General features: G+C 45.5%; 1 protein-coding gene across 11 annotated transcripts in view; it reads right to left on the reverse strand.

The window, feature by feature from the left end:
• The window catches only part of LOC139583358 (protein 4.1-like), a 124577-nt gene that overhangs the window by 91624 nt on the left and 7804 nt on the right, over positions 1-25149 (reverse strand). For 3 of the 11 annotated variants that reach the window (XM_071414339.1, XM_071414338.1, XM_071414332.1), the window contains exon 1: positions 354-549. The exons of 1 other annotated variant lie outside the window; for it this stretch is intronic. The gene's annotated coding sequence lies outside the window, so the exon portion shown is untranslated. Of the gene's footprint in view, positions 1-163; positions 332-353; positions 552-25149 lie in introns of those variants that run through there. 7 more of the 11 variants (XM_071414336.1, XM_071414337.1, XM_071414340.1 and 4 more) reach the window with 7 other exon arrangements.

The following is a 25149-nucleotide window of genomic DNA, read 5'->3' on the forward strand; positions in this document are numbered from 1 at the left end:
GATCACATGGACAATATACAGTATCCTGAGTAAAATTAAACATATACACTAGGCTACACAGCAGCCTATGCATGGTTTCTCAAATTACAATGTGGGACACTGGATACAAAGACTAAATAAAGACGTACATTTCTATTCGTCCTAGAGGTTATTAATGTTGCACCTGAGCAGTATTTGTTGGTGCAAGGAATCCGCCTCGTCATCTACTGTAAATGATGCGACGCCGGCACATCACATTTTCAGATGAAAACCTCGATAACGAAACTATTTTCTCTCTTTCCACAATTATTGTGCGACTATTGAATTCAACACATGACTCTGCTTTCTGAAAGATGGAGTTAGTAGCGTTTTACCGGGTATCCTGTGTCCTCCAAAATCTCTGGTCTGAGGTGCAGTTCCTCCAAGCTTTAGCTGCAGACCGGTAAAGTCTCCCCTATGTCATCCTGCCACTGCCTGCAGTAGCCAAAATAGCTTGCTACACTCTACACCGGGAAAAACGGAATTCTGGGATAGCCAAGGATGCCCACCTTATGACAAAACACGACCCACCCACAGATGGATAATACCGGGTGCAGATGTATACTATTGTATGTGCGCAAAATCCCCCTCCTCCAATGGAGAGGTCCTAATAAAAGAAATAGGAGCTATCATACATTGGAAAATGACCTTGGGGAACACATAGCCTACTTATTCAAACTTCTGTAATACTTTTTAGATTACTATTATCTATTATATAAATCTAAATGAAAAAATTATTTGCTTCAACTTATTTACATATTGTAGTGAATACCAGGACTCAAACCCAGGTCCAAAACCTGTCAAACCAACACCTTAACCATTATACCAAGAGGTCCAAACTTCTTAACAAAGTTGCTAGTTGTTGGATTAAGGTCGCTACATTAACCCCTTCCCTCAGGAAAGCGTTTCCCCACACTTCCCTCATGCATACACATCTCCCCAATGGCCTCACGTGCGCCATCCCGCTTCTAACACCATTGTAGCCAATTCGGGGGTTAGCCCTGACCAGGACTCAAACCCAACTCCAGCGACTGTCAAATCAACACCTTAACGGTTACACCAAGAGGTCTGACATTCTTGACGAGGTTGCTGGGTGTTGAGTTAAGGTTGAGTTACAACATTGATATTCCACTACATCAGAGTTTGGGATCATAACATGATTATGAGCTATTTGGTCGGGTGGTCCTATATGTTGCATAGTGCCACACCTCAAATCACAGCTGGGTATCGGGTGATGCCATGGGTGCTCCCAAGTTTGAGCTTTTCTGTACAACATACGCATCCTTGAAGCTTTGGTAAACTACTTGCTATAGCTGTAAAGAACTTCTATCTGGCTCTCAGGAAGCACTTGGTAAAGTGGCGGCTGGTGACATAAAAAGTTGAGGTACAAAATTTAGCTAACAAAAAAAACTAGCTAATGGAATAACAATCTTTAAAGGTCTGAGCTACCGTCTATCTAAGATGCATAGAATGACATCACAGTTTAAATAGTCTATAACAACACAACTCATAACTACTACCTGAAACCATACACAGCACACCAAATACATAACATAATGTCTGTCTACTGTTATTGTGCAAAAGAGACCCTGAATCCTGACCTTCAGTTCATTCTGATAATGACCTTGAGGGGGCCATCTGGAGCCATTTCTATTCAGACAGATTGGCTTCATTCTATTTGCGATATTCATTTATATGAAAATGCCCCTGAAAATACAATTATAATGCTCTGCAGACCTGAGTGCATTAGCTAATATGGTCTGATGCTATTAATGACCACTAAACTATCAAATTATAAATCAGACTCCTCAGAATTAAGATTCATAACAATATTGTGGGTGCAGATTGCTTAGATTAGAAGTTGAATTATGAAGCCAGCAAACATTGATTAAACTTAGAAACATTTCCGGTCATATTACCAGATCAAACGACTATGAACCTCCCATGTTATGCTAAAATATGCTAAAAAGTTATAATTTAATAAAATAATTTGTATGAGAGGCATATTACAGGTGTAAAATCTTAATTTGATCACCCTGTTGCAGAACTTTTATGAAATGTTGGAAATTAAAAACTTGAAGTGTATTTGAGGTTTAAAAAGGCTTCTGAATTGTGTAATTTCCCCTTTGAAATTTCAGACTTGATTTTCCCTTTAGAAAAATACACTAGATGACCAAAAGTATAGCCAAATTGCATGGCTGTGTGCTCGATTTTATACACCTGTCAGCAACAGGTGTGGCTGAAATAGCTGAATACACAAATTTGACGGAATGTCCACATGCATTATATATACAAACGTATGTTGGCACCCCTTCAAATGAGTGGATTCGGCTATTTCAGCCACACCCGTTGCTGACAGTCCACACAGCCGAGTGCCAGGACTCATCGCCCAACATCAGTGCCTGACCTCACTAATGCTCTTGTGGCTGAATGGAAGCAAGTCCCCACAGCAATGTTTCAACATCTAGTGGAAACCCTTCCCAGAAGAGTGGAGGCTGTTGTTGCAGCCAAGGGGGGTCCAACTCCATATTAATGCCCATGATTTTGGAATGAGATGTTCGACGAGCAGGTGTCCACATACTTTGTGTCATGTAGTGTACTTTTATATATATATATAGTGTATATCACAGGAGGTTGGTGGCACCCTTAATTGGGGAGGACAGGCTCGTGGTAATGAGCCATTCCATTTGCTCCATTCCGGCCGTTATTATGAACCGTCCTCCCCTCACCAGCCTCCAGTGGTGTGTATCAACACCTACAAAAATGGCCATTCATTATAATCCACATAACAAGTCACATTTTCTGTTGCTGCAGGATTACTTTCCTGCTGTAGCAAACTGGCTCAAATTAAGTTCCTACATCTGTATCAGATAGCTGAAAAGCTAACCCTGAATTAAAATATGAATAACGGTACACAAACATCCTAAAACTACATTCCCTTAGAAATATCTGACTTGCTGATTTCCAAGTGAAAACGTTATATAATTATATCATTGAACACCCAGGACACTGTCCCAAAAGCACAAGGCATATATTGATAAATTAACACCAATTAACGGCCTGCTGATCCAGTACGATTTATCTGAAATTTAATTATTAGCTTTTCCAGGGTCTGACTTCTGACTTTCATCTCATCTCCACAAGTTCCATCAGTTCAAAGAAGAGAGAGTGGGCTGAGTGTTGACTGTCCTCATACGCCCCCTCCCCCCAACCCCCCTGGAGGGACGTCAAAAAAACACATTTCAGATTGGTGGGATGAGAAGGAAATGGGTTGGAAGGTTCCCAGAGACTGAGCACTCTGACTCAGAGCCTTCAGAAAATTTGAAGGGTTGCCTGAGCGGTGCCGACTCCAAGCCTCATTTAGTGGTTGATGCATCTCTGTGAAGGCCAGCCTAATTCCTCCAGCTGGCAGAGTTCTGAATGGTGAGCCAGGTTCCTGCAAGTGAGAATGATGCCATAAATAGCACTAGCTACACTATATATACAGCAGTATGTGAACACCCCTTCAAATGAGTGGATTCGTCTATTTAAGCCACGCCCGTCGCTGACAGGGGTATAAAATCGAGCACACAGCCATGCAATCTCCATAGACAAACATTGGCAGTAGAATGGCTTTACTGAAGAGCTCAGTGACTTTCAACGTGGCACCGTCATAGGATGCCACCTTTCCAACAAGTCAATTCGTCAAATTTCTGCACTGCTACAGCTGCCCCAGTCAACTGTAAGTGCTGTTATTGTGAAGTGGAAACGTCTAGGAGCAACAACGGCTCAGCCGCAAAGTGATATGCGGCACAAGCTCACAGAACGGACCGCAGAGTAAAAATCGTCTGTCCTCGGTTGCAACACTCACTACCGAGTTCCAAACTGCCTCTGGAAGCAACGTCAGCACAAGAACTGTTCTTCGGCAGCTTTATGAAATGGGTTTCCATGGCCGAGCAGACACACACAAGCCTAAGAATACCATGCTCAATGCCAAGCGTCGGCTGGAGTGGTGGTAAGCTCGCCATCATTGGAGCAGTGGAAACGCATTCTCTGGAGTGATGAATAACGGACTAATCTGTGTTTGGCGGATGCCAGGAGAACGCTACCTACTCTAATGCATCGTGCCAACTGTAAAGTTTGGTGGAGGAGGAATAATGATCTGGGGCTGTTTTTCATGGTTCAGGCCCCTTAGTTCCAGTGAAGGGAAATCTTAACGCTACCCCATTCAATTACATTTTAGACGATTCTTTGCTTCCAACTTTGTGGCAACAGTTTGGGGAAGGCCCTTTCCTGTTTCAGCATGACAATGTCCCCATGCACAAAGAAAGGTCCATACAGAAATGGTTTGTTGAGATCGATGTGGAAGAACTTCACTGACTTGCACAGAGCCCTGACCTCAACCCCATCGAACACTTTTGGGATGGATTGGAACGGTGACAACATCAGTGGCCAACCTCACTAATACTCTGCAACACTCTGCAATACCCTGTTGCTGTACTGCAACACCTTGTAACACACTGTAACATCCTGTAACACCCTATTGCTGTACTGCAACACCCTGTAAACAACTTGAAACACCCTGAAATGCCATGTAACACCCTCCAACACCCTGTAATCCCCTGTTGCTGTACTGCAGCACCCTGCAACACTCTGCAACACCATGCAATACCCTGTAAAACCCTGTAAAACCCTGCAACACCCTGTAACACCCTCTAAAACCCTGCAATACCCTGCAACACCCTGTGGTGTTAAAACATTTAGCAACGGGAAACAAAGATGCATATTCGTTATTGGACAAGTCCATGTAGTCCCTACCTGTTTCAGTCATTTTTTTCACTCCATTTGGTGCTAAATGAACACGACCCGGGCCACCAAGGAAACGGCAGTCAACTCCAGTGTTTCAGGTGTCATTTTGATAGGCTCCTGTCGCTCTTCGTCACAACGGTACGACTCATTACATTAGACACCTAATTATCGGGTGAAAAATAGGCAAGCCGAGGGGGATTCATTAAACACTTGACTGCATCTGTCGTGCGGGGCAAGTCAATCACGGTTTAATCAGGAACTTAATGACTAAGTATGCTTCAAGAAATACCTGTCAAAACACAAGGTAAGTGAGAAGGTGGAGGAGCAGCAGTGGCAGAGATAAGAACATTGAATTAGCTTTTTAATCGTTTTCAAAGACAGACAACAAACTGTCTTCTAAAACGTGTCTAGTCTGAGCTGAAGCCGACCATGCAAAGCCCTTAATTGTGTTAAGGCCGTTCTTGAATTACAGTGGCATTTTGGAAAAAAAATAAAATAATGTATCATTTGTATTTATGTAAAATGTACAGTGCATTCGGAAAGTACTCCGACCCCTTGACTTTTCCACATTTTGTTACGTTACAGCCTTATTCTAAAATTGATTAAATCGTTTTTTCCCCTAATCAATCTACACACAATACACCATAATGACAAAGTACATATTTTTTTTATTTTATTTTTTGCAAATGTATAAAAAAAAAACTGAAATGTCACATTTACATAAATATTCAGACACATTACTCAGTACTTTGTTGAAGCACCTTTGGCAATGATCACAGCCTTGAGTCTTCTTGGGTATGACGCTACAAACTTGGCACACCCGTATTTGGGGAGATTCTCCCATTCTTCTCTGCAGATCCTCTCAAGGTCTGTCAGGTTGGATGGGGAATGTTGCTGCACAGCTATTTTCAGGTCTCTCCAGAGATGTTAGATTGGGTTCAAGTCCGTGCTCTGGCTGGGCCACTCAAGGATATTCAGAGACTTGTCCCGAAGCCACTCCTGCGTTGTCTTGGCTGTGTGCTTAGGGTTGTTGTCCTGTTGGAAGGTGAACCTTCACCCCAGTCTGAGGTCCTGAGCGCTCTGGAGCAGGTTTTCATCAAGGATCTCTGTGTACTTTGCTCCGTTCATCTTTCGATCCTCGATCCTGACTAGTCTCCCAGTCCATGCCGCTGAAAGATATCCCCACAGTATGATGTAGGGATGCAAACTGATGAATGCCCAAAAAGGTGACACTTATTTTTTAGGGGCACTGAATCATGCAAAAAATCCCTGCTAGGGGGAAATGCAGGTTTTAACTAATTAAACAACAAAGAATATGATCTACATGATCAGTCTCTGTGTGTAAAATAAAAAGTGGTTAATGTGAACCTAACTCACAGCTAAAAAAACTTAAAGAAAGCAATCCAATGTTATTTGTTGCCTAGACTTTACTTCAAATGAAACTCAAGTCTTGAGGGAAAAACAATACACTAATAATGCAGTTAGCCATGACAGCCTTAATAATAGAATGCTTGTGACCACATAAATATTGCACTTGGTAAAAAAACATCTTAAAGTAGAAATAGAATGAAACAAACAGGCATTCTATTTTCGCTCTATTATAGTGGCCACTATAGACATCGATCAAGTGCACAAGGCTACATGTGTGAAAAAATTACGTTCACTGAGTAAAACAAATTATAATTCCCCCCTCACACACACGTTTTACTGTCAAGTTCAACACAACTAAAACAGTATCTTTGGGCTACACTGCAGGTTATTGCATTGTACACTTTCTGCCTGTGGACATCTGTTCTACAATGTACCAGCAAAAGTGAGAAAGAGGGAAAGTGTGTGGTGTTCCTTTCAACTCTATAGTGGCTTCCAGCATAAGCCAGGCCCAGCTCCAGCTACACTTGATCCCTGAATCCACTTGTTTAACAAGCAACACCTCATTTTCACCTAATTCTCTCATTCTGAAAATGAACCACATACTGTAAAGGGAAAACATTAGTTAACAGATAGTGGTTAGTTCGTTAGCTAGTTAACTAGTTGGTGACGATAAGCAGAAATAAGGGAGTTCCATCTCTCGTTGTAGTCGATGTGAGTTTCTCTTTCAAACAATCCCCTTGTACACAGCCAATAGCTAACTAGCTAACGTTAGCCAAAGCAAACTATCTAGCTACTGATAGTGCAACCCTAAGTAACAGTAAATCAAATCAAAGTTTATTTGACACGTGCGTCGAATACAACAGGTGTAGTAGACCTTACAGTGAAATGCTTACTTACAAGCCCTTAATTAACAAACAGTGCAGTTTTTAAGTAAACAAATAGGTATTAGGTAAACAATAGATAAGTAAAGAAATAAAAATAAAAAACTTTAAAAAACAGTCGCTATAAACAGGTGGTACCGGTACAGAGTCAATGTGCGGGTGCACTGGTTAGTCGGGCTATTTGAGGTAATATGTACATGTAGGATTAGTTAAAGTGACTATAGATGATAAACAGAGAGTAGCAGCAACATAAAAGGGGGGGTGGAGGGGTTTGGGGGTGGACACAATGCATAGTCCGGGTAGCCATTTGATTAGCTGTTCAGGAGTCTTATGCTTGGGGGTAAAAGCTGTTGAGAAGCCTTTTGGTCCTAGACTTGGCGCTCCGGTACCACTTGCCATGCGGTAGCAGAGAGAACAGTCTATGACTGGGGTGGCTGGAGTCTTTGACAAGTTCTAGGGCCTTCCTCTGACACCGCCTGATATAGAGGTCCTGGATGGCAGGCAGCTTAGCCCTAGTGATGTACTGGGCCGTACGCACTACCCTCTGTAGTGCCTTGCGGTCGCAGGCTGAGCAGTTGCCGTACCAGGCAGTGATGCAACCAGTCAGGATGCTCTCGATGGTGCAGATGTAGAACCTTTTGGAATCATGTAGTAACCTCTGTGGTTTGGAACTGGTTTGGCTTTACGATATTCGATCTCGACCAACAAACAGTTGTGTAGACGCTAGCCAAAGGTGGAAACACCAACAATCTTTTTCACCACCTGAAAACCTTGCATGTGCGCCAATATGAAGAATCTACCAGAATGCGTGCAACAAACCCCCGGAGCAGTGGCGCAAGTCCCAAGACATCTTCGACAGACCCGCACTCGGCTATCACTCAAGGCATCATTCGTTAGTGGTACTCCCTATGACAAGAAGAGCAACAAGTGGAATTAGATAATGAGTGCAGTTACGTATCACATAGCGAAAGACATGGAACCAATTCAAACTGTGGAGAAAGCCGGTTTCAGAAAGTTGATTTGAACTCTAGACCTAAGATACGAGATCCCGAGCCATAAATACTTCAGCCAGAACTCTACACAGAATGTCGGGACAGAGTTGCCAACGAAATCCGTAACGCTGCATTCTTCTCTCCCACTGCCGACTTTCGGTCAAGCAAGACGACAGAGACATACATTAGCCTCACAATTCATTACATTGACGTCAACTGGAAGCTGCGAAGCAAATGCCTTCAGACTTCTTATTTCCCAGACGACCACACCGGAGAAATAATTGCAGCTAGGATGAGGGGGCACTTTCATCCTGGGGGTTGAAAGAGGTGCGTTACGTATGTATGACTACCGACAGCGGATCGAACATGGTCAATGAATTGGAGCTGAACAAATGGACAAGACTAGGGTGTTTCGGACACAGACTACACATTGCTATTGGTAAGTTTCAACGTCCAAAACACATAAAGCTAGGTAGAAAAATAACGTAACTTAAAAACAATATAACTTAAAATGCAGAATAACTATTGTATTCCTTATCTCCTCTGTTTAAAGTTATAGCTGACTACACTGCCTGATCCTTCTTATACGTTAAGATGAATATATACAGCTATGCAAATCTATTATATTTGTAAATGTGTGCAATATCCAAACATGACATGGATTACATAGCTTTTATTTATAATTGGTACATTAGCCTATGTTTTCAATATATGAATCTATCCTCTCTCTTTCAATAATAAATATCCTACTCAATAAATGATCCCGTTTCATAAAGCAACATAGCTCTCTTAATCACAACAGTTGTATGTAAATCTATAGATGGATTAAATTGGTAATCATGTAATCATGCTGTAAATTGTTGGAATTATGCAATGTTATTTCTATTGAATAATTTTGATTCATATGTCATTTTTTTCCACTTTTTTGTGAAAAAACAAACCTCGGGTTTCCCGGACCACAGGAGTGTTCAAGAAAGTGGTCATCACATTTTCCTATAGTCAGAGAAGAAGTAGAAGGCCTTGACAAGTGCACAGAATAAACAGAGCCTGTCCCTCCACAAGCTCATCACGGAATTCCTGACAAGGTGGGGATCTCGACTGCAGATGATGGAAAGAGTCCTGGAGCAGGAAAAGGCCATCACACAAGTCATGGCAAGAAAACAAAAAAATATAGCAACTTGCACCCTCCTGGCAAGACATTGAGGTCTTTGAATCTATCACGGCAGCACTTAAGCCCCTCCAGGATTTCACAGATGCCCTGTCAGGAGAAACATACGTGAGTGTGTCCTATCTGAAGCCGGGCCTACATTTGTTCAAGACGGAGGTTCTGAAATCAAATGAGGGCGAAGCCAAACTGACCTGAGAGAATAAGATGAGGGTCCTCAATTACCTGAATAACAAATACACCGACCCTGAAACAGAGGAGCTGCTCACCATGGCGACCTTTCTGGACCCAAGGTTCAAGATCACCTACCTGACCACTGAGAAGCTGGTGAAGGTGAGAGCTGCCTCCAGGACAGAAGCCCTCCTGGTAGGGAACACGGCTGTGGGAGACTTCTCTCTCTCTTGAAGAGGACCAGAGCGAGAGAGAGAAAGAAGCTGTCACTGCTCCACAATCAGCAAAGAAGTCCAAGAAGAGCCTTGGGAGCTTCTTTAAGAAAAGCAGTAGTGCACCTGCCTTAAGAACCCAGAGACAGGTCATGGAGTAAGGGCTGGACAGCTACACTCTGATGGCAGCAGACAATGAGGCTGATCCTTTGGAGTGGTGGCGAGTTCATGCATTCAACTTCCTACAAGTGAGTTGTCTGACAAATAAATACTTATGCATCCCTGCCACAAGTTGGCCCTCTGAGAGAGCATTTAGCACTAAGGGCAATGTGTACTTTAAATATTTTTGTATGAAATTTTACTGCATATTTATTTAACTCATATACCTTTGTTAATGTTTCAAGTTTGCACAGGTTTTCCACAGAAGTAAAAATATATATATATTTAAAAAATGTGCAATGCCCCCTTTCTGTTTCTACAAGGTTAAAGCAATATTTTTAAGTAACAGACATCAACCTCAACTGTTCAGAGGAGACTGTGTGAATCAGGCCTTCATGGTTGAATTGCTGCAAAGAAACCACAACTAAAGCACACCAATAAGAAGAAGAGACTTGCTTGGGCCAAGAAACACGAGCAATGGACATTAGACCGGTGGAAATCTGTCCTTTGGTCTGATGAGTCCAAATTTGAGATTTTTGGTTCCAACCGCCGTGTCTTTGTAAGACGCAGAGTAGGTGAACGGATGATCTCTGCACGTGTTGTTCTCACCGTGAAGCATGGAGGAGGAGGTGTGATGGTGCTTTTGCTGGTGACACTGTCAGTGATTTATTTAGAATTCAAGGCACACTAAACTAGCATGGCTACCACAGCCTATGGCAGCGATACGCCATCCCATCTGGTTTGCGCTTAGTGTGACTATCATTTGTTTGTCAACAGGACAATGACCCAACACACCTCCAGGCTGTGTAAGGGCTATTTGACCAAGGAGAGTGATGGAGTGCTGCATCAGATGACCTGGCCTCCACAATCACCTGACCTCAACCCAATTGAGATGGTTTTGGGATGAGTTGGACCGCAGAGTGAAGGAAAAGCAGCCAACAAGTGCTCAGCATATGTGGGAACTCCTTCAAGACTGTTGGAAAAGCATTCCAGGTGAAGCTGGCTGAGAGAATGCCAAGAGTGTGCAAAGCTGTCATCAAGGCAAAGAGTGGCTACTTTGAAGAATCTCAATTATAAAATATATTTTGATTTGTTTAACACTTTTTTGGTTACTGCATGTGTTATTTCATAGTTTTGATGTCTTCACTATTATTCTACAATGTGGAAATTAGTAAAACTAAAGAAAAACCCTTTAATGAGTACAGTAGGTGTGTCCAAACCTTTGACTGGTACTGTATGTTTTCTTACTAAATAACAGTTAAATAAAAAGGAAAATGTATTATGTTTTTGTCATTAAAACGTGTTTTTATATGGGGCCAAAGTCAAGGGACAGCATTTACCACCGCAATTCAAGAATTCCCTGTTAGTGTTACAGTGGATACGCCTACATTTTGTCTGCCATAAGTGGCTAATCCATGGAAAATTCCATGATGCCATGTTTCAACTGCAAGTCTTTTAGGAAAGCACAGAGATACTGTAGCAGGGTTGTAATGAATGAGGGTGATGCTGTACAATTTTCCCTCATTTTCAGAGAGCAACTATTACGCCATCTCCCTTCCCTTGTTGCTATGTAACATGGGTATGGTACTGTTGCTATGTAACATGGGTATGGTACTGTTGCTATGTAACATGGGTATGGTACTGTTGCTATGTAACATGGGTATGGTACTGTTGCTATGTAACATGGGTATGGTCCTGTTGCTATGTAACATGGGTATGGTACTGTTGCTATGTAACATGGGCATGGTACTGTTGCTATGTAACATGGGTATGGTACTGTTGCTTTGTAACATGGGTATGCTACTGTTGCTATGTAACATGGGTATGGTACTGTTGCTATGTAACATGGGTATGGTACTGTTGCTATGTACCATGGGTATGGTACTGTTGCTATGTAACATGGGTATGGTACTGTTGCCATGTAACATCGGTATTGTACTGTAGGACTACATGCAGCAATGTACCAAACATACTGTATGAGGCAATCTTCAGTAAAAACAGAGATCTGCTCCACATTCTACACTAATAACATCTAATCAAGAATTCTGTTTCAAATCCACAGTAAGTCTTCACAAGACTCCAAAATGGAAACGAGGCTCAGCCCACAACAGCCAGAAAAATATCCACTGAATGACTGAGAACTCCACAAAGACCTAATTATCTTGTAATCAAAGACAATATAACAATGCAATCAAAGTTATTGTAGAGGCTGATAATCCATTCATATTTGAACAATGGCAAGCTCTTTGTGAAACTCTCCTATCAGTGTTGACAAAAGTAGAAAATTGTTAAATTAGGCGAAACTGTGATGTGACAGAAGGAAAATTGTGTGAGCATGTGTGGGTGTTTGACAGAAAATATGTACTGTATGTGCGAGAGAGACAACAAACAACTCAGATAGCACATATATCTCTGGCCAACGGATGTACACATGATGCATTGGGGAGATGCAGTTTAGACACTGTTTGCTAATTGGCAAGATGTCTCACAGATGTGTGTAGAATACCTACATTCTAAATTCTACAGTTCTACATCGTTAATACGAAGGCCAGGCGTCAACATTCCATTCTGATATCTCAGCGACATCTTCCCAATGTGCAAACGCTCTCCACAAAATATATTCCAAACACATGTTGATACATTGGCCAAAGGTGTTTGTGTTTACCGGGAAGGGAGGTCTTGGCATGTATTGTATACGGTGGTCCTGTATGGCTCAGTTGGTAGACCATGTTGCTTACACAGCCAGGGCTGTGGATTCCATTCCCGGTGCCACCCGTATGTAAAATGTACACAAGCATGACTGTAAGTCGCTTTGGATAAAAGTGTCTGCTAAATAGCATATATTTGTATTATACTGGCAGTGGTAATATCCCTGAACAATATGTTTATAATGGGTCGGATTGTGACAACCAACCTGACATTGTTTTATAATGGAGTTGATAGTGACAACCAACCCCACATTCCATGTGACATCCATCCCCAACCACCCTCCAATGCTAATGATGTCACGCCCTGACATTAGTTATCTATGTTTTCTGTATTATTTTGGTTAGGTCAGGGTGTGACGAGGGTGGGTATGCTTGTTTTGTCTTGTCTAGGGTTTTTGTAGATCTAGGGTTTTTTGTAAGTCTAGGTAATTGTAGGTCTATGGTGGCCTGAATTGGTTCCCAATCAGAGGCAGCTGTTTATCGTTGTCTCTGATTGGGGATCCTATTTAAGTTGCCATTTTCCCTTTTGGTTTTGTGGGTTCTTGTCTATGTGTAGTTGCTTGTTTGCACTCTTTGTATAGCTTCACGGTTTGTTTTGTTAGTTTTGTTAGTTTTGTTCAGTGTTCAGTGTTCATTCTTAGAATAAAGAGAATGTACGCATACCACGCTGCACCTTGGTCTCCTCCTTTAGACGGCCGTGACATATGAAGATGCTAGTAACCACATGGCTTGACCTAGGAACTCAGAAATAGGTTTGAAATACAGCACTCCCTTTCCTATTTTCAACAAACATAATTGTTCATAGATACTCCCATAATGTAAAAATATACAAAGAAAATACCAATATATATATATATTTTTTATTTTACCTTTGAAAAACACAAATTCCCCTCACTTCAATATTTTGTCACACTCACATGAATTGAGTTCTTTCAAAGAATTCACAAATGTTAACCTTAAAAATATTACACAGCTCCATTTAGATTGGAAGTAATTAGCACTGTGAGACAAACAACCCAGGTCTCTCCTATGCACATAGACCAGGGATGGTAAACTTTGATAGGAGTGGGGGCCACAACATTTTTCATTAATCATGAGGGGCTGCAGTTGCTCGCGGGTCTGTGTACCCACATCCATACTCCCACATTGCGAGCAAAACATTTTAGTGGCCCCTTCTTGACAGCGCAGAATAAAAAAAAACATTTTAGACTTAATTTTGTGCAATTCTACTCACTTTGTCTTGGAGTGCAGAGAAAATGTTGCAGTTTTAAAGCAAGTTTTCTACAATTCAACACATTTTGTCATGGGGCAGAGAGATTTACAATTTTATAACCAAATTCATGCAATTCTACACATTTTGAAATAGGGTGTAGAGAAATGTTTGCAGTTTTAATATGATATCTGAGTGAGACTGACTAACAAAATCAGTGGGTGCCACCCTAGCCGGTACTTCAACCATGATAACAAGTTTAGATAGCTGGCCGCTAAACTAATTTAGCAATCTAAAAAAATGTTAGCTGACATGGGCTAATTGACTGACTATCAGTGTAACAAGGGGAAAACTGCTGAACAACAACCATATTTTGAAACTCAGTGTATTCTTAGTGTACTCAAGTGTAAGGATCCGAATGGAGTACCACTAAATGTTTCTTCACTGACGATCATAATAATTTTAGCCTGGCAGTGTCAGTAGCCCAGTATTCCAGTGTCAGTATCCCACTAGTCGAATAGAAACCCATCACATCGCCAATCACACTTTAGATGAGTGTGTGTATGTGTGTGTGTGTATGTGTGTGTGTGTGTGTGTGTGTGTGTGTGTGTGTGTGTGTGTGTGTGTGTGTGTGTGTGTGTGTGTGTGTGTGTGTGTGTGTGTGTGTGTGTGTGTGTGTGTGTGTGTGTGTGTGTGTGTGTGTGTGTGTGTGTGTGTGTGTGTGTGTGTGTGTGTGTGTATGTATGTGTACGTGTGTGTGTGTGTACGTGTGTGTGTATGTGTGTATGTGTGTGTGTGTGTATGTGTGTGTGTGTGTGTGTGTGTGTGTGTGTGTGTGTGTGTGTGTGTGTGTGTGTGTGTGTGTGTGTGTGTGTGTGTGTGTGTGTGTGTGTGTGTGTGTATGTGTATGTATGTGTACGTATGTATGTGTACGTGTGTGTGTGTGTGTGTGTGTGTGTGTGTGTGTGTGTGTGTGTGTGTGTGTGTGTGTGTGTGTGTGTGTGTGTGTGTGTGTGTAGCAAGTGAGTGAGCGAAATAACGGAAGAGAGAAGATGAAGGGAGCCCTGAATCCTGTTATTACTGGCTGTTCTGGCAGGCAATATAACCAGACGTGATAATGACTGTACGGACAAACTGTAAGACCGTTTCCTGAGAGCAAGTCAGCATGGCACTATGTTCATTTAGAAAACAATTGATTAATTTCATATCGTAAGCATTCCATGTCATGCTATTGATGTATTGCTGATGGGGTCGTATCCATCTGCTGCCAGCAGGATACTGCCATGTATTAGTGTGAAGAGGCTGTGGGAGAGAGGCTAAATCAGATTGTGCTGAAATGGTGCCCAAGGCTTAGAGAGCCACTCTCCAGGGTCAACCTATTACAGGGCTAAAACACCATCACTTTCTCTTACCTGAGAGTATAAGCCGGGTAATCGTCACTTAGCCTCTACGAAAATAAACCCTATACACAAATCATCTGTTATCAACGAAATACATCAGTTATGGCTCAAATTCCTCAACGTGTTAGTGTGGTCCAAGCACAGATACAGTATCATGCTGTCAACAACATTCTATCAACATTCAACCAACATTCAATCAACATTCAACACCTCCCAACTGCCCTAGAAGCTGCCCTTTCCTTGATGGTTATGCTGTCTCTTCACACCCTGCAGAATCTGTCCAGCCTATGACCAATCCAGACACACATTGTCCAAAACTGTGATTTAGCCATTGGATTACAGCTAATCTGGATGACTGTAGTAAACCCCCAATCCCTCGCCACCAACAGATTAGTGTTCCATTTCAAATGAACACAGTCACCTGCATTACTGTTGCACATTACTGTGCCCCCATGTCGAGGATGGAAGCAAGAATGAAATGAAAAACACATCAGTGTGTCAGTAATAACAAGACTTGTCTGATAAACCAGGAGGACTGGTCTGGTTACCAGCACCCTAATCTAACCCACAGGCCTGGCATTACCAGCACCCTGTTCTAACCCTCAGGCCTGGTTACGAGCACCATGATCTAACCCACAGGCCTGGTTACCAGCACCCTGTTCTAACCCACAGGCTTGCAATTACCAGCACCCTAATCTAACCCACAGGCCTGGCATTACCAGCAACCCCCTCTAACAAACAGGCCTGGCATTACCAGCACCTTGTTCTAAACCACATGCCTGGTTACCAGCACCGTGATCTAACCCACAGGCCTGGCATTACCAGCACCATGATCTAACCCACAGGTCTGGTTACCAGCACCCTGTTCTAACCCACAGGCCTGGCATTACCAGCACCCTAATCTAACCCACAGGCCTGGCATTACCAGCACCCTAATCTAACCCACAGGCCTGGCATTGCCAGCACCATGATCTAACCCACAGGCCTGGTTACCAGCACCATGATCTAACCCACAGGCCTGGTTACCAGCACCCTGTTCTAACCCACATGCCTGGTTACCAGCACCATGATCTAACCCACAGGCCTGATTACCAGCACCCTGTTCTAACCCAAAGCACCATGATCTAACCCACAGGCCTGGTTACCAGCACCATGCTTTAACCCACAAGGCCTGGTTACCAGCACCCTAATCTAACCCACAGGCCGGGTTACCAGCACCATGATCTAACCCACAGGCCTGGTTACCAGCACCGTGATCTAACCCACAGGCCTGGTTACCAGCACCATGATCTAACCCACAGGCCTGGTTACCAGCACCATGATCTAACCCACAGGCCTGGTTACCAGCACCCTAATCTAACCCACAGGCCTGGTTACCAGCACCCTGATCTAACCCACAGGCCTGGTTACCAGCACCATGATCTAACCCACAGGCCTGGTTACCAGCACCATGATCTAACCCACAGGCCTGGTTACAAGCATCATGATCTAACGTGGGCCTGGTTACCAGCACCATGATCTAACCCACAGGTCTGGTTACCAGCACCATGATCTAACCCACAGGCCTGGTTACCAGCACCATGATCTAACCCACATGCCTGGTTACCAGCACCGTGATCTAACCCACATGCCTGGTTACCAGCACCATGATCTAACTCACAGGCCTGGTTACCAGCACCATGCTTTAAGTCACAGGCCTGGTTACCAGCACCCTAATCTAACCCACAGGCATGGCATTACCAGCACCCTAATCTAACCCACATGCCTGGTTACCAGCACCATGATCTAACCCACAGGCCTGGCATTACCAGCACCATGTTCTAACCCACAGGCATGGCATTACCAGCACCGTGATCTAACCCACAGCACCTTGATGTAACCCACAGGCCTGGTTACCAGCACCATGATCTAAGCCACAGGCCTGGTTACCAGCACCATGATCTAACGTGGACCTGGTTACCAGCACCATGCTTTAAGTCACAGGCCTGGTTACAAGCACCATGATCTAACGTGGGCCTGGTTACCAGCACCATGATCTAACCCACAGGTCTGGTTACCAGCACCATGATATAACCCACAGGCCTGGTTACCAGCACCATGATCTAACCCACAGGCCTGGTTACCAGCACCATAATCTAACCGACAGGCATGGCATTACCAGCACCCTAATCTAACCCACATGCCTGGTTACCAGCAACATGATCTAACTCACAGGCCAGGCATTACCAGCACCATGCTTTAACCCACAGGCCTGGTTACCAGCACCATGCTTTAACCCACAGGCCTGGTTACAAGCACCATGATCTAACGTGGGCCTGGTTACCAGCACCCTGATCTAACCCACCGGCCTGGTCACCAGCACCATGATCTAACCCACAGACCTGGTTACCAGCACCATGAACTAACCCACAGGCCTGGTTACCAGCACCATGATCTAAACCACAGGCATGGTTACCAGCACCATGTTTTAAGTCACAGGCCTGGTTACCAGCACCCTAATCTAACCTACAGGCCTGGCATTACCAGCACCCTAATCTAACCCACAGGCCTGGTTACCGCAACCTTTTCTTATCCACAGCACCATGATCTAACCCACAGGCCTGGTTACCAGCACCATGATCTAACCCACAGGCCTGGTTACCAGCACCATGATCTAACCCACAGGCCTGGTTACCAGCACCATGATCTAACCCACAGGCCTGGTTACCAGCACCATGATCTAACCCACGGGTCTGGTTACCAGCACCATGATCTAAACCACAGGCCTGGTTACCAGCACCATGATCTAACCCACAGGCCTGGTTACAAGCACCATGATCTAACGTGGGCCTGGTTACCAGCACCATGATCTAACCCACAGGTCTGGTTACCAGCACCATGATCTAACCCACAGGCCTGGTTACCAGCACCATGATCTAACCCACAGGCCTGGTTACCAGCACCGTGATCTAACCCACAGGCCTGGTTACCAGCACCATGCTTTAACCCACAAGCCTGGTTACCAGCACCCTGATCTAACCCACAGGCCTGGTTACCAGCACCATGATCTAAGCCACAGGCCTGGTTACCAGCACCATGAACTAAATCACAGGCCTGGTTACCAGCACCATGATCTAACCCACAGGCCTGGTTACGAGTACCATGTTTTAAGATACAGGCCTGGTTACCAGCACCTTAATCTAACACACAGGCCTGGCATTACCAGCACCCTAATCTAACCCACAGGTCTGGTTACCAGCAACCTTTTCTAACCCAAGGCACCATGATCTAACCCACAGGCCTGGTAACCAGCACCATGATCTAACCCACAAGCCTGGTTACCAGCACCATGATCTAACCCACAAGCCTGGTTACCAGCACCATGATCTAACCCACAGGCCTGGTTACCAGCACCATGCTTTAACCCACAGGCCTGGCATTACCAGCACCCTGTTCTAACCCACAGGCCTGGTTACCAGCACCGTGATCTAACCCACAGGCCTGGTTACCAGCACCGTGATCTAACCCATAGGCCTGGTTACCAGCACCATGATCTAACCCACAGGCCTGGTTACCAGCACCCTGTTCTAACCCACATGCCTGGTTACCAGCACCATGATCTAACCCACAGGCCTGATTACCAGCACCCTGTTCTAACCCAAAGCACCATGATCTAACCCACAGGCCTGGTTACCAGCACCATGCTTTAACCCACAAGGCCTGGTTACCAGCACCCTAATCTAACCCACAGGCCGGGTTACCAGCACCATGATCTAACCCACAGGCCTGGTTACCAGCACCGTGATCTAACCCACAGGCCTGGTTACCAGCACCATGATCTAACCCACAGGCCTGGTTACCAGCACCATGATCTAACCCACAGGCCTGGTTACCAGCACCATGATCTAACCCACAGGCCTGGTTACCAGCACCCTAATCTAACCCACAGGCCTGGTTACCAGCACCCTGATCTAACCCACAGGCCTGGTTACCAGCACCATGATCTAACCCACAGGCCTGGTTACCAGCACCATGATCTAACCCACAGGCCTGGTTACAAGCACCATGATCTAACGTGGGCCTGGTTACCAGCACCATGATCTAACCCACAGGTCTGGTTACCAGCACCATGATCTAACCCACAGGCCTGGTTACCAGCACCATGATCTAACCCACATGCCTGGTTACCAGCACCGTGATCTAACCCACATGCCTGGTTACCAGCACCATGATCTAACTCACAGGCCTGGTTACCAGCACCATGCTTTAAGTCACAGGCCTGGTTACCAGCACCCTAATCTAACCCACAGGCATGGCATTACCAGCACCCTAATCTAACCCACATGCCTGGTTACCAGCACCATGATCTAACCCACAGGCCTGGCATTACCAGCACCATGTTCTAACCCACAGGCATGGCATTACCAGCACCGTGATCTAACCCACAGCACCTTGATGTAACCCACAGGCCTGGTTACCAGCACCATGATCTAACCCACAGGCCTGGTTACCAGCACCATGATCTAACGTGGACCTGGTTACCAGCACCATGCTTTAAGTCACAGGCCTGGTTACAAGCACCATGATCTAACGTGGGCCTGGTTACCAGCACCATGATCTAACCCACAGGTCTGGTTACCAGCACCATGATATAACCCACAGGCCTGGTTACCAGCACCATGATCTAACCCACAGGCCTGGTTACCAGCACCATAATCTAACCGACAGGCATGGCATTACCAGCACCCTAATCTAACCCACATGCCTGGTTACCAGCAACATGATCTAACTCACAGGCCAGGCATTACCAGCACCATGCTTTAACCCACAGGCCTGGTTACCAGCACCATGCTTTAACCCACAGGCCTGGTTACAAGCACCATGATCTAACGTGGGCCTGGTTACCAGCACCCTGATCTAACCCACCGGCCTGGTCACCAGCACCATGATCTAACCCACAGACCTGGTTATCAGCACCATGAACTAACCCACAGGCCTGGTTACCAGCACCATGATCTAAACCACAGGCATGGTTACCAGCACCATGTTTTAAGTCACAGGCCTGGTTACCAGCACCCTAATCTAACCTACAGGCCTGGCATTACCAGCACCCTAATCTAACCCACAGGCCTGGTTACCGCAACCTTTTCTTATCCACAGCACCATGATCTAACCCACAGGCCTGGTTACCAGCACCATGATCTAACCCACAGGCCTGGTTACCAGCACCATGATCTAACCCACAGGCCTGGTTACCAGCACCATGATCTAACCCACAGGCCTGGTTACCAGCACCATGATCTAACCCACGGGTCTGGTTACCAGCACCATGATCTAAACCACAGGCCTGGTTACCAGCACCATGATCTAACCCACAGGCCTGGTTACAAGCACCATGATCTAACGTGGGCCTGGTTACCAGCACCATGATCTAACCCACAGGTCTGGTTACCAGCACCATGATCTAACCCACAGGCCTGGTTACCAGCACCATGATCTAACCCACAGGCCTGGTTACCAGCACCGTGATCTAACCCACAGGCCTGGTTACCAGCACCATGCTTTAACCCACAAGCCTGGTTACCAGCACCCTGATCTAACCCACAGGCCTGGTTACCAGCACCATGATCTAAGCCACAGGCCTGGTTACCAGCACCATGAACTAAATCACAGGCCTGGTTACCAGCACCATGATCTAACCCACAGGCCTGGTTACGAGTACCATGTTTTAAGATACAGGCCTGGTTACCAGCACCTTAATCTAACACACAGGCCTGGCATTACCAGCAACCTTTTCTAACCCAAGGCACCATGATCTAACCCACAGGCCTGGTAACCAGCACCATGATCTAACCCACAAGCCTGGTTACCAGCACCATGATCTAACCCACAAGCCTGGTTACCAGCACCATGATCTAACCCACAGGCCTGGTTACCAGCACCATGCTTTAACCCACAGGCCTGGTTACCAGCACCGTGATCTAACCCACAGGCCTGGCATTACCAGCACCCTATTCTAACCCACAGGCCTGGCATTACCAGCACCCTGTTCTAACCCACAGGCCTGGTTACCAGCACCGTGATCTAACCCACAGGCCTGGTTACCAGCACCGTGATCTAACCCACAGGCCTGGTTACCAGCACCGTGATCTAACCCACAGGCCTGGTTACCAGCACCGTGATCTAACCCACAGTCATTTAAACCACAACTAATACAAAACAATGAACAATAGGGAAGAAAGTGTAATATCAGGAGCGACAGATTGATTCACTAGATGAAGGGAAGGGAAAGCCACAGGGCTATAAAACAACCTTACAGACTGGTCTGCTTCTCCCGTCCATCCTCTTTATGGACCCAGCAGCTGAACTGGTGTGTTAGAATTCTCCTCCTGTCTTCACAAGACTGGACTCCATTCAACGAACACACCACCACCACCACCATGCTTAATTCATGAGTTCAATGTCCCATTAAGTAACATGCATGTTCGGCTATACTGCAGACCCTGAAGCCTATAGGGTTTAACCTATCATTAGAAATGCAAAGCTCACAGATATCTACACTGTAATTACACTGACTGTACATGGCTATTTACATACTGTTAGACTGATAAAGCATCACTCCTTGTCTCCTCTCCTTGTCTCCTCTCCTTCATGTTGACTGAAAAACACAGGCTAAGTCAAAGGAATATGGAGGATGATCACCAATTTACTTTCACCTATCTTGTGCTTGAATGTCACTGCAGAGGAAAGGACTGGTTAAATAGCTCCTCAATTATTCACAGCGTGGGGCGAGTCCAGCACAAAGCAGACACGTGTCCTCATTCAACAAAGAGAGAGATGATAGCTACTGGCTGATAGTGATGTAACCTGTAATCTAAGTGGGATATGGAGGGTGGTTGTGTGTACGCGTGTACGTGTGTGTGTGTGTGTGTGTGTGTGTGTGTGTGTGTGTGTGTGTGTGTGTGTGTGTGTGTGTGTGTGTGTGTGTGTGTGTGTGTGTGTGTGTGTGTGTGTGTGTGTGTGTGTGCGTGCGTGCGTGCGTGCGTGCGTGCGTGCGTGCGTGCGTGCGTGCGTGCGTGTGGAGTCCCCCCATGTAGATACTGCTGTGGAGTCAGTCAGAGCAGACATGGTCCATGGCGAGGAGGAGTGGAGTACCTCAGTGTCACGTTCTAGGGACGGGTACACACACAAGCTTAGTCCCACACACACTGACTGAGGTGATGCAACACTCCTCTTCCATGCTCAAGACTTCCTTTTATTTCTCCCAGCACTCTATCTAATAAGACAGAGACTATAATTGCTTTGCTGAGCAAATGGGCTCTAGCTCTGGCAGCCCCTCAACACAGACCACCTTTAATGATGTCTGAAACCTCCATCAGACTTTTACAGCGGACTCAATGTGAAGAGTGGGAGAGGAAGCCAATCACAGCACAGCCAGCCAAATGAGGAGTGGAACCTCCAGAGGACGTGTGTGTCTCAACACAGTAGGCTACCCCATCCTCTTTCTGTATGAATAAAACATCAATTCAAAAGTAAAGTCCACGAGGACTGGCACTCCTGAAAGAAAAGTGTGTTTTTGTCACGAACATCCATCTAGAGTACCTATTTGCATTCATTATGTAAGCTCTCGAAGCAGCTGTACTGACGCTGAAAAGCTTTTTGAGTTTATCTAGTAATTTAAAAGTCCACAGGTAAGGATACCAATGTTTACCCATTCACCACTAAATACACAACAGGCTACCCAACAGGCATCATTCTACAGACAGGGACACATCGACAGTGGGGTTATGTCATTAGTGCTTCCCCGTACTTTTCTGTTTCTCACGCTCGATTCCTGTTTTAACACAGCAATCCCAGCTGTTGGTGAAACCTTCAGCCCTGATGTCAGACCCAGGGGCTTGAGATTTAGTGAGGTCAAGAGCTCATTCACTAAATGCCTAAACAGTTCAAGAACTGCTATTGGTAGAACGGCAAAAAACAAGCAAAAATGACAGCAGCCATTACCACCTTGGCTGATGTAGGTTCCTTCACCTCAGTCCATCTACAAACACAGAGCCTATTACCTATACAAGTGTGATGTTGTACCCCTGAAAAGGAGGGGGAAATAGGAGAAATGATTCACACTGACACGTAGCATCAGCTACGTGGCGAGAATCTGTCTCCTCACCACGTGCTCTCACCACTGGTGTCCCCCAGGGCTCTGTTCTAGGCCCTCTCCTATTCTCGCTATACACCAAGTCACTTGGCTCTGTCATAACCTCACATGGTCTCTCCTATCATTGCTATGCAGACGACACACAACTAATCTTCTCCTTTCCCCCTTCTGATGACCAGGTGGCGAATCGCATCTCTGCATGTCTGGCAGACATATCAGTGTGGATGACGGATCACCACCTCAAGCTGAACCTCGGCAAGACGGAGCTGCTCTTCCTCCCGGGGAAGGACTGCCCGTTCCATGATCTCGCCATCACGGTTGACAACTCCATTGTGTCCTCCTCCCAGAGCGCTAAGAAACTTGGCGTGATCCTGGACAACACCCTGTCGTTCTCAACCAACATCAAGGCGGTGGCCCGTTCCTGTAGGTTCATGCTCTACAACATCCGCAGAGTACGACCCTGCCTCACACAGGAAGCGGCGCAGGTCCTAATCCAGGCACTTGTCATCTCCCGTCTGGATTACTGCAACTCGCTGTTGGCTGGGCTCCCTGCCTGTGCCATTAAACCCCTACAACTCATCCAGAACGCCGCAGCCCGTCTGGTGTTCAACCTTCCCAAGTTCTCTCACGTCACCCCGCTCCTCCGCTCTCTCCACTGGCTTCCAGTTGAAGCTCGCATCCGCTACAAGACCATGGTGCTTGCCTACGGAGCTGTGAGGGGAACGGCACCTCAGTACCTCCAGGCTCTGATCAGGCCCTACACCCAAACAAGGGCACTGCGTTCATCCACCTCTGGCCTGCTCGCCTCCCTACCACTGAGGAAGTACAGTTCCCGCTCAGCCCAGTCAAAACTGTTCGCTGCTCTGGCCCCCCAATGGTGGAACAAACTCCCTCACGACGCCAGGACAGCGGAGTCAATCACCACCTTCCGGAGACACCTGAAACCCCACCTCTTTAAGGAATACCTAGGATAGGATAAAGTAATCCTTCTCACTCCCCCCCCCCTTAAAAGATTTAGATGCACTATTGTAAAGTGGCCGTTCCACTGGATGTCATAAGGTGAATGCACCAATTTGTAAGTCGCTCTGGATAAGAGCGTCTGCTAAATGACTTAAATGTAAAAATGTAAAATCAGCGACGAAACGAAAACTTCGGACATTTTCACGACTGTGTTATTTGATTGGATTGTAATGTCGACCTATAGGGAAGATAGGCTGGAGATGTTCATATTGAAACATACAGTAGGTTATTTTCTTACGTTTCTTACGTTACGTTTGGGAACCACTGTACTAACCTCTCTCTCGGCTTGATTCCTCTCTCTCTGTGTCTCCTCTCTCTCTGTGTCTCCTCTCTCTCTGTCTCCTCTCTCTCTGCTTGATTCCTCTCTCTCTGTGTCTCCTCTCTCTCTGCTTGATTCCTCTCTCTCTCTGTGTCTCCTCTCTCTCTCTGTGTCTCCTCTCTCTCTGCTTGATTCCTCTCTCTCTGCTTGATTCCTCTCTCTCTCTGTGTCTCCTCTCTCTCTGTGTCTCCTCTCTCTCTGTGTCTCCTCTCTCTCTGTGTCTCCTCTCTCTCTGCTTGATTCCTCTCTCTCTGTCTCCTCTCTCTCTGTGTCTCCTCTCTCTCTCTGTGTCTCCTCTCTCTCTGCTTGATTCCTCTCTCTCTGTGTCTCCTCTCTCTCTGTGTCTCCTCTCTCTCTCTGTCTCCTCTCTCTCTCTGTGTCTCCTCTCTCTCTCTGTGTCTCCTCTCTCTCTATGTGTCTCCTCTCTCTCTCTCTGTGTCTCCTCTCTCTCTCTGTGTCTCCTCTCTCTCTCTGTGTCTCCTCTCTCTCTCTGTGTCTCCTCTCTCTCTCTGTGTCTCCCCTCTCTCTCTGTGTCTCCTCTCTCTGTTTTTCTCCTCTCTCTCTCTGTGTCTCCTCTCTCTCTCTGTGTCTCCTCTCTCTC

Source organism: Salvelinus alpinus, chromosome 8 (genome assembly GCF_045679555.1).
Source record: "Salvelinus alpinus chromosome 8, SLU_Salpinus.1, whole genome shotgun sequence".
In the NCBI taxonomy this organism is placed as follows: Eukaryota; Metazoa; Chordata; class Actinopteri; order Salmoniformes; family Salmonidae; genus Salvelinus; species Salvelinus alpinus.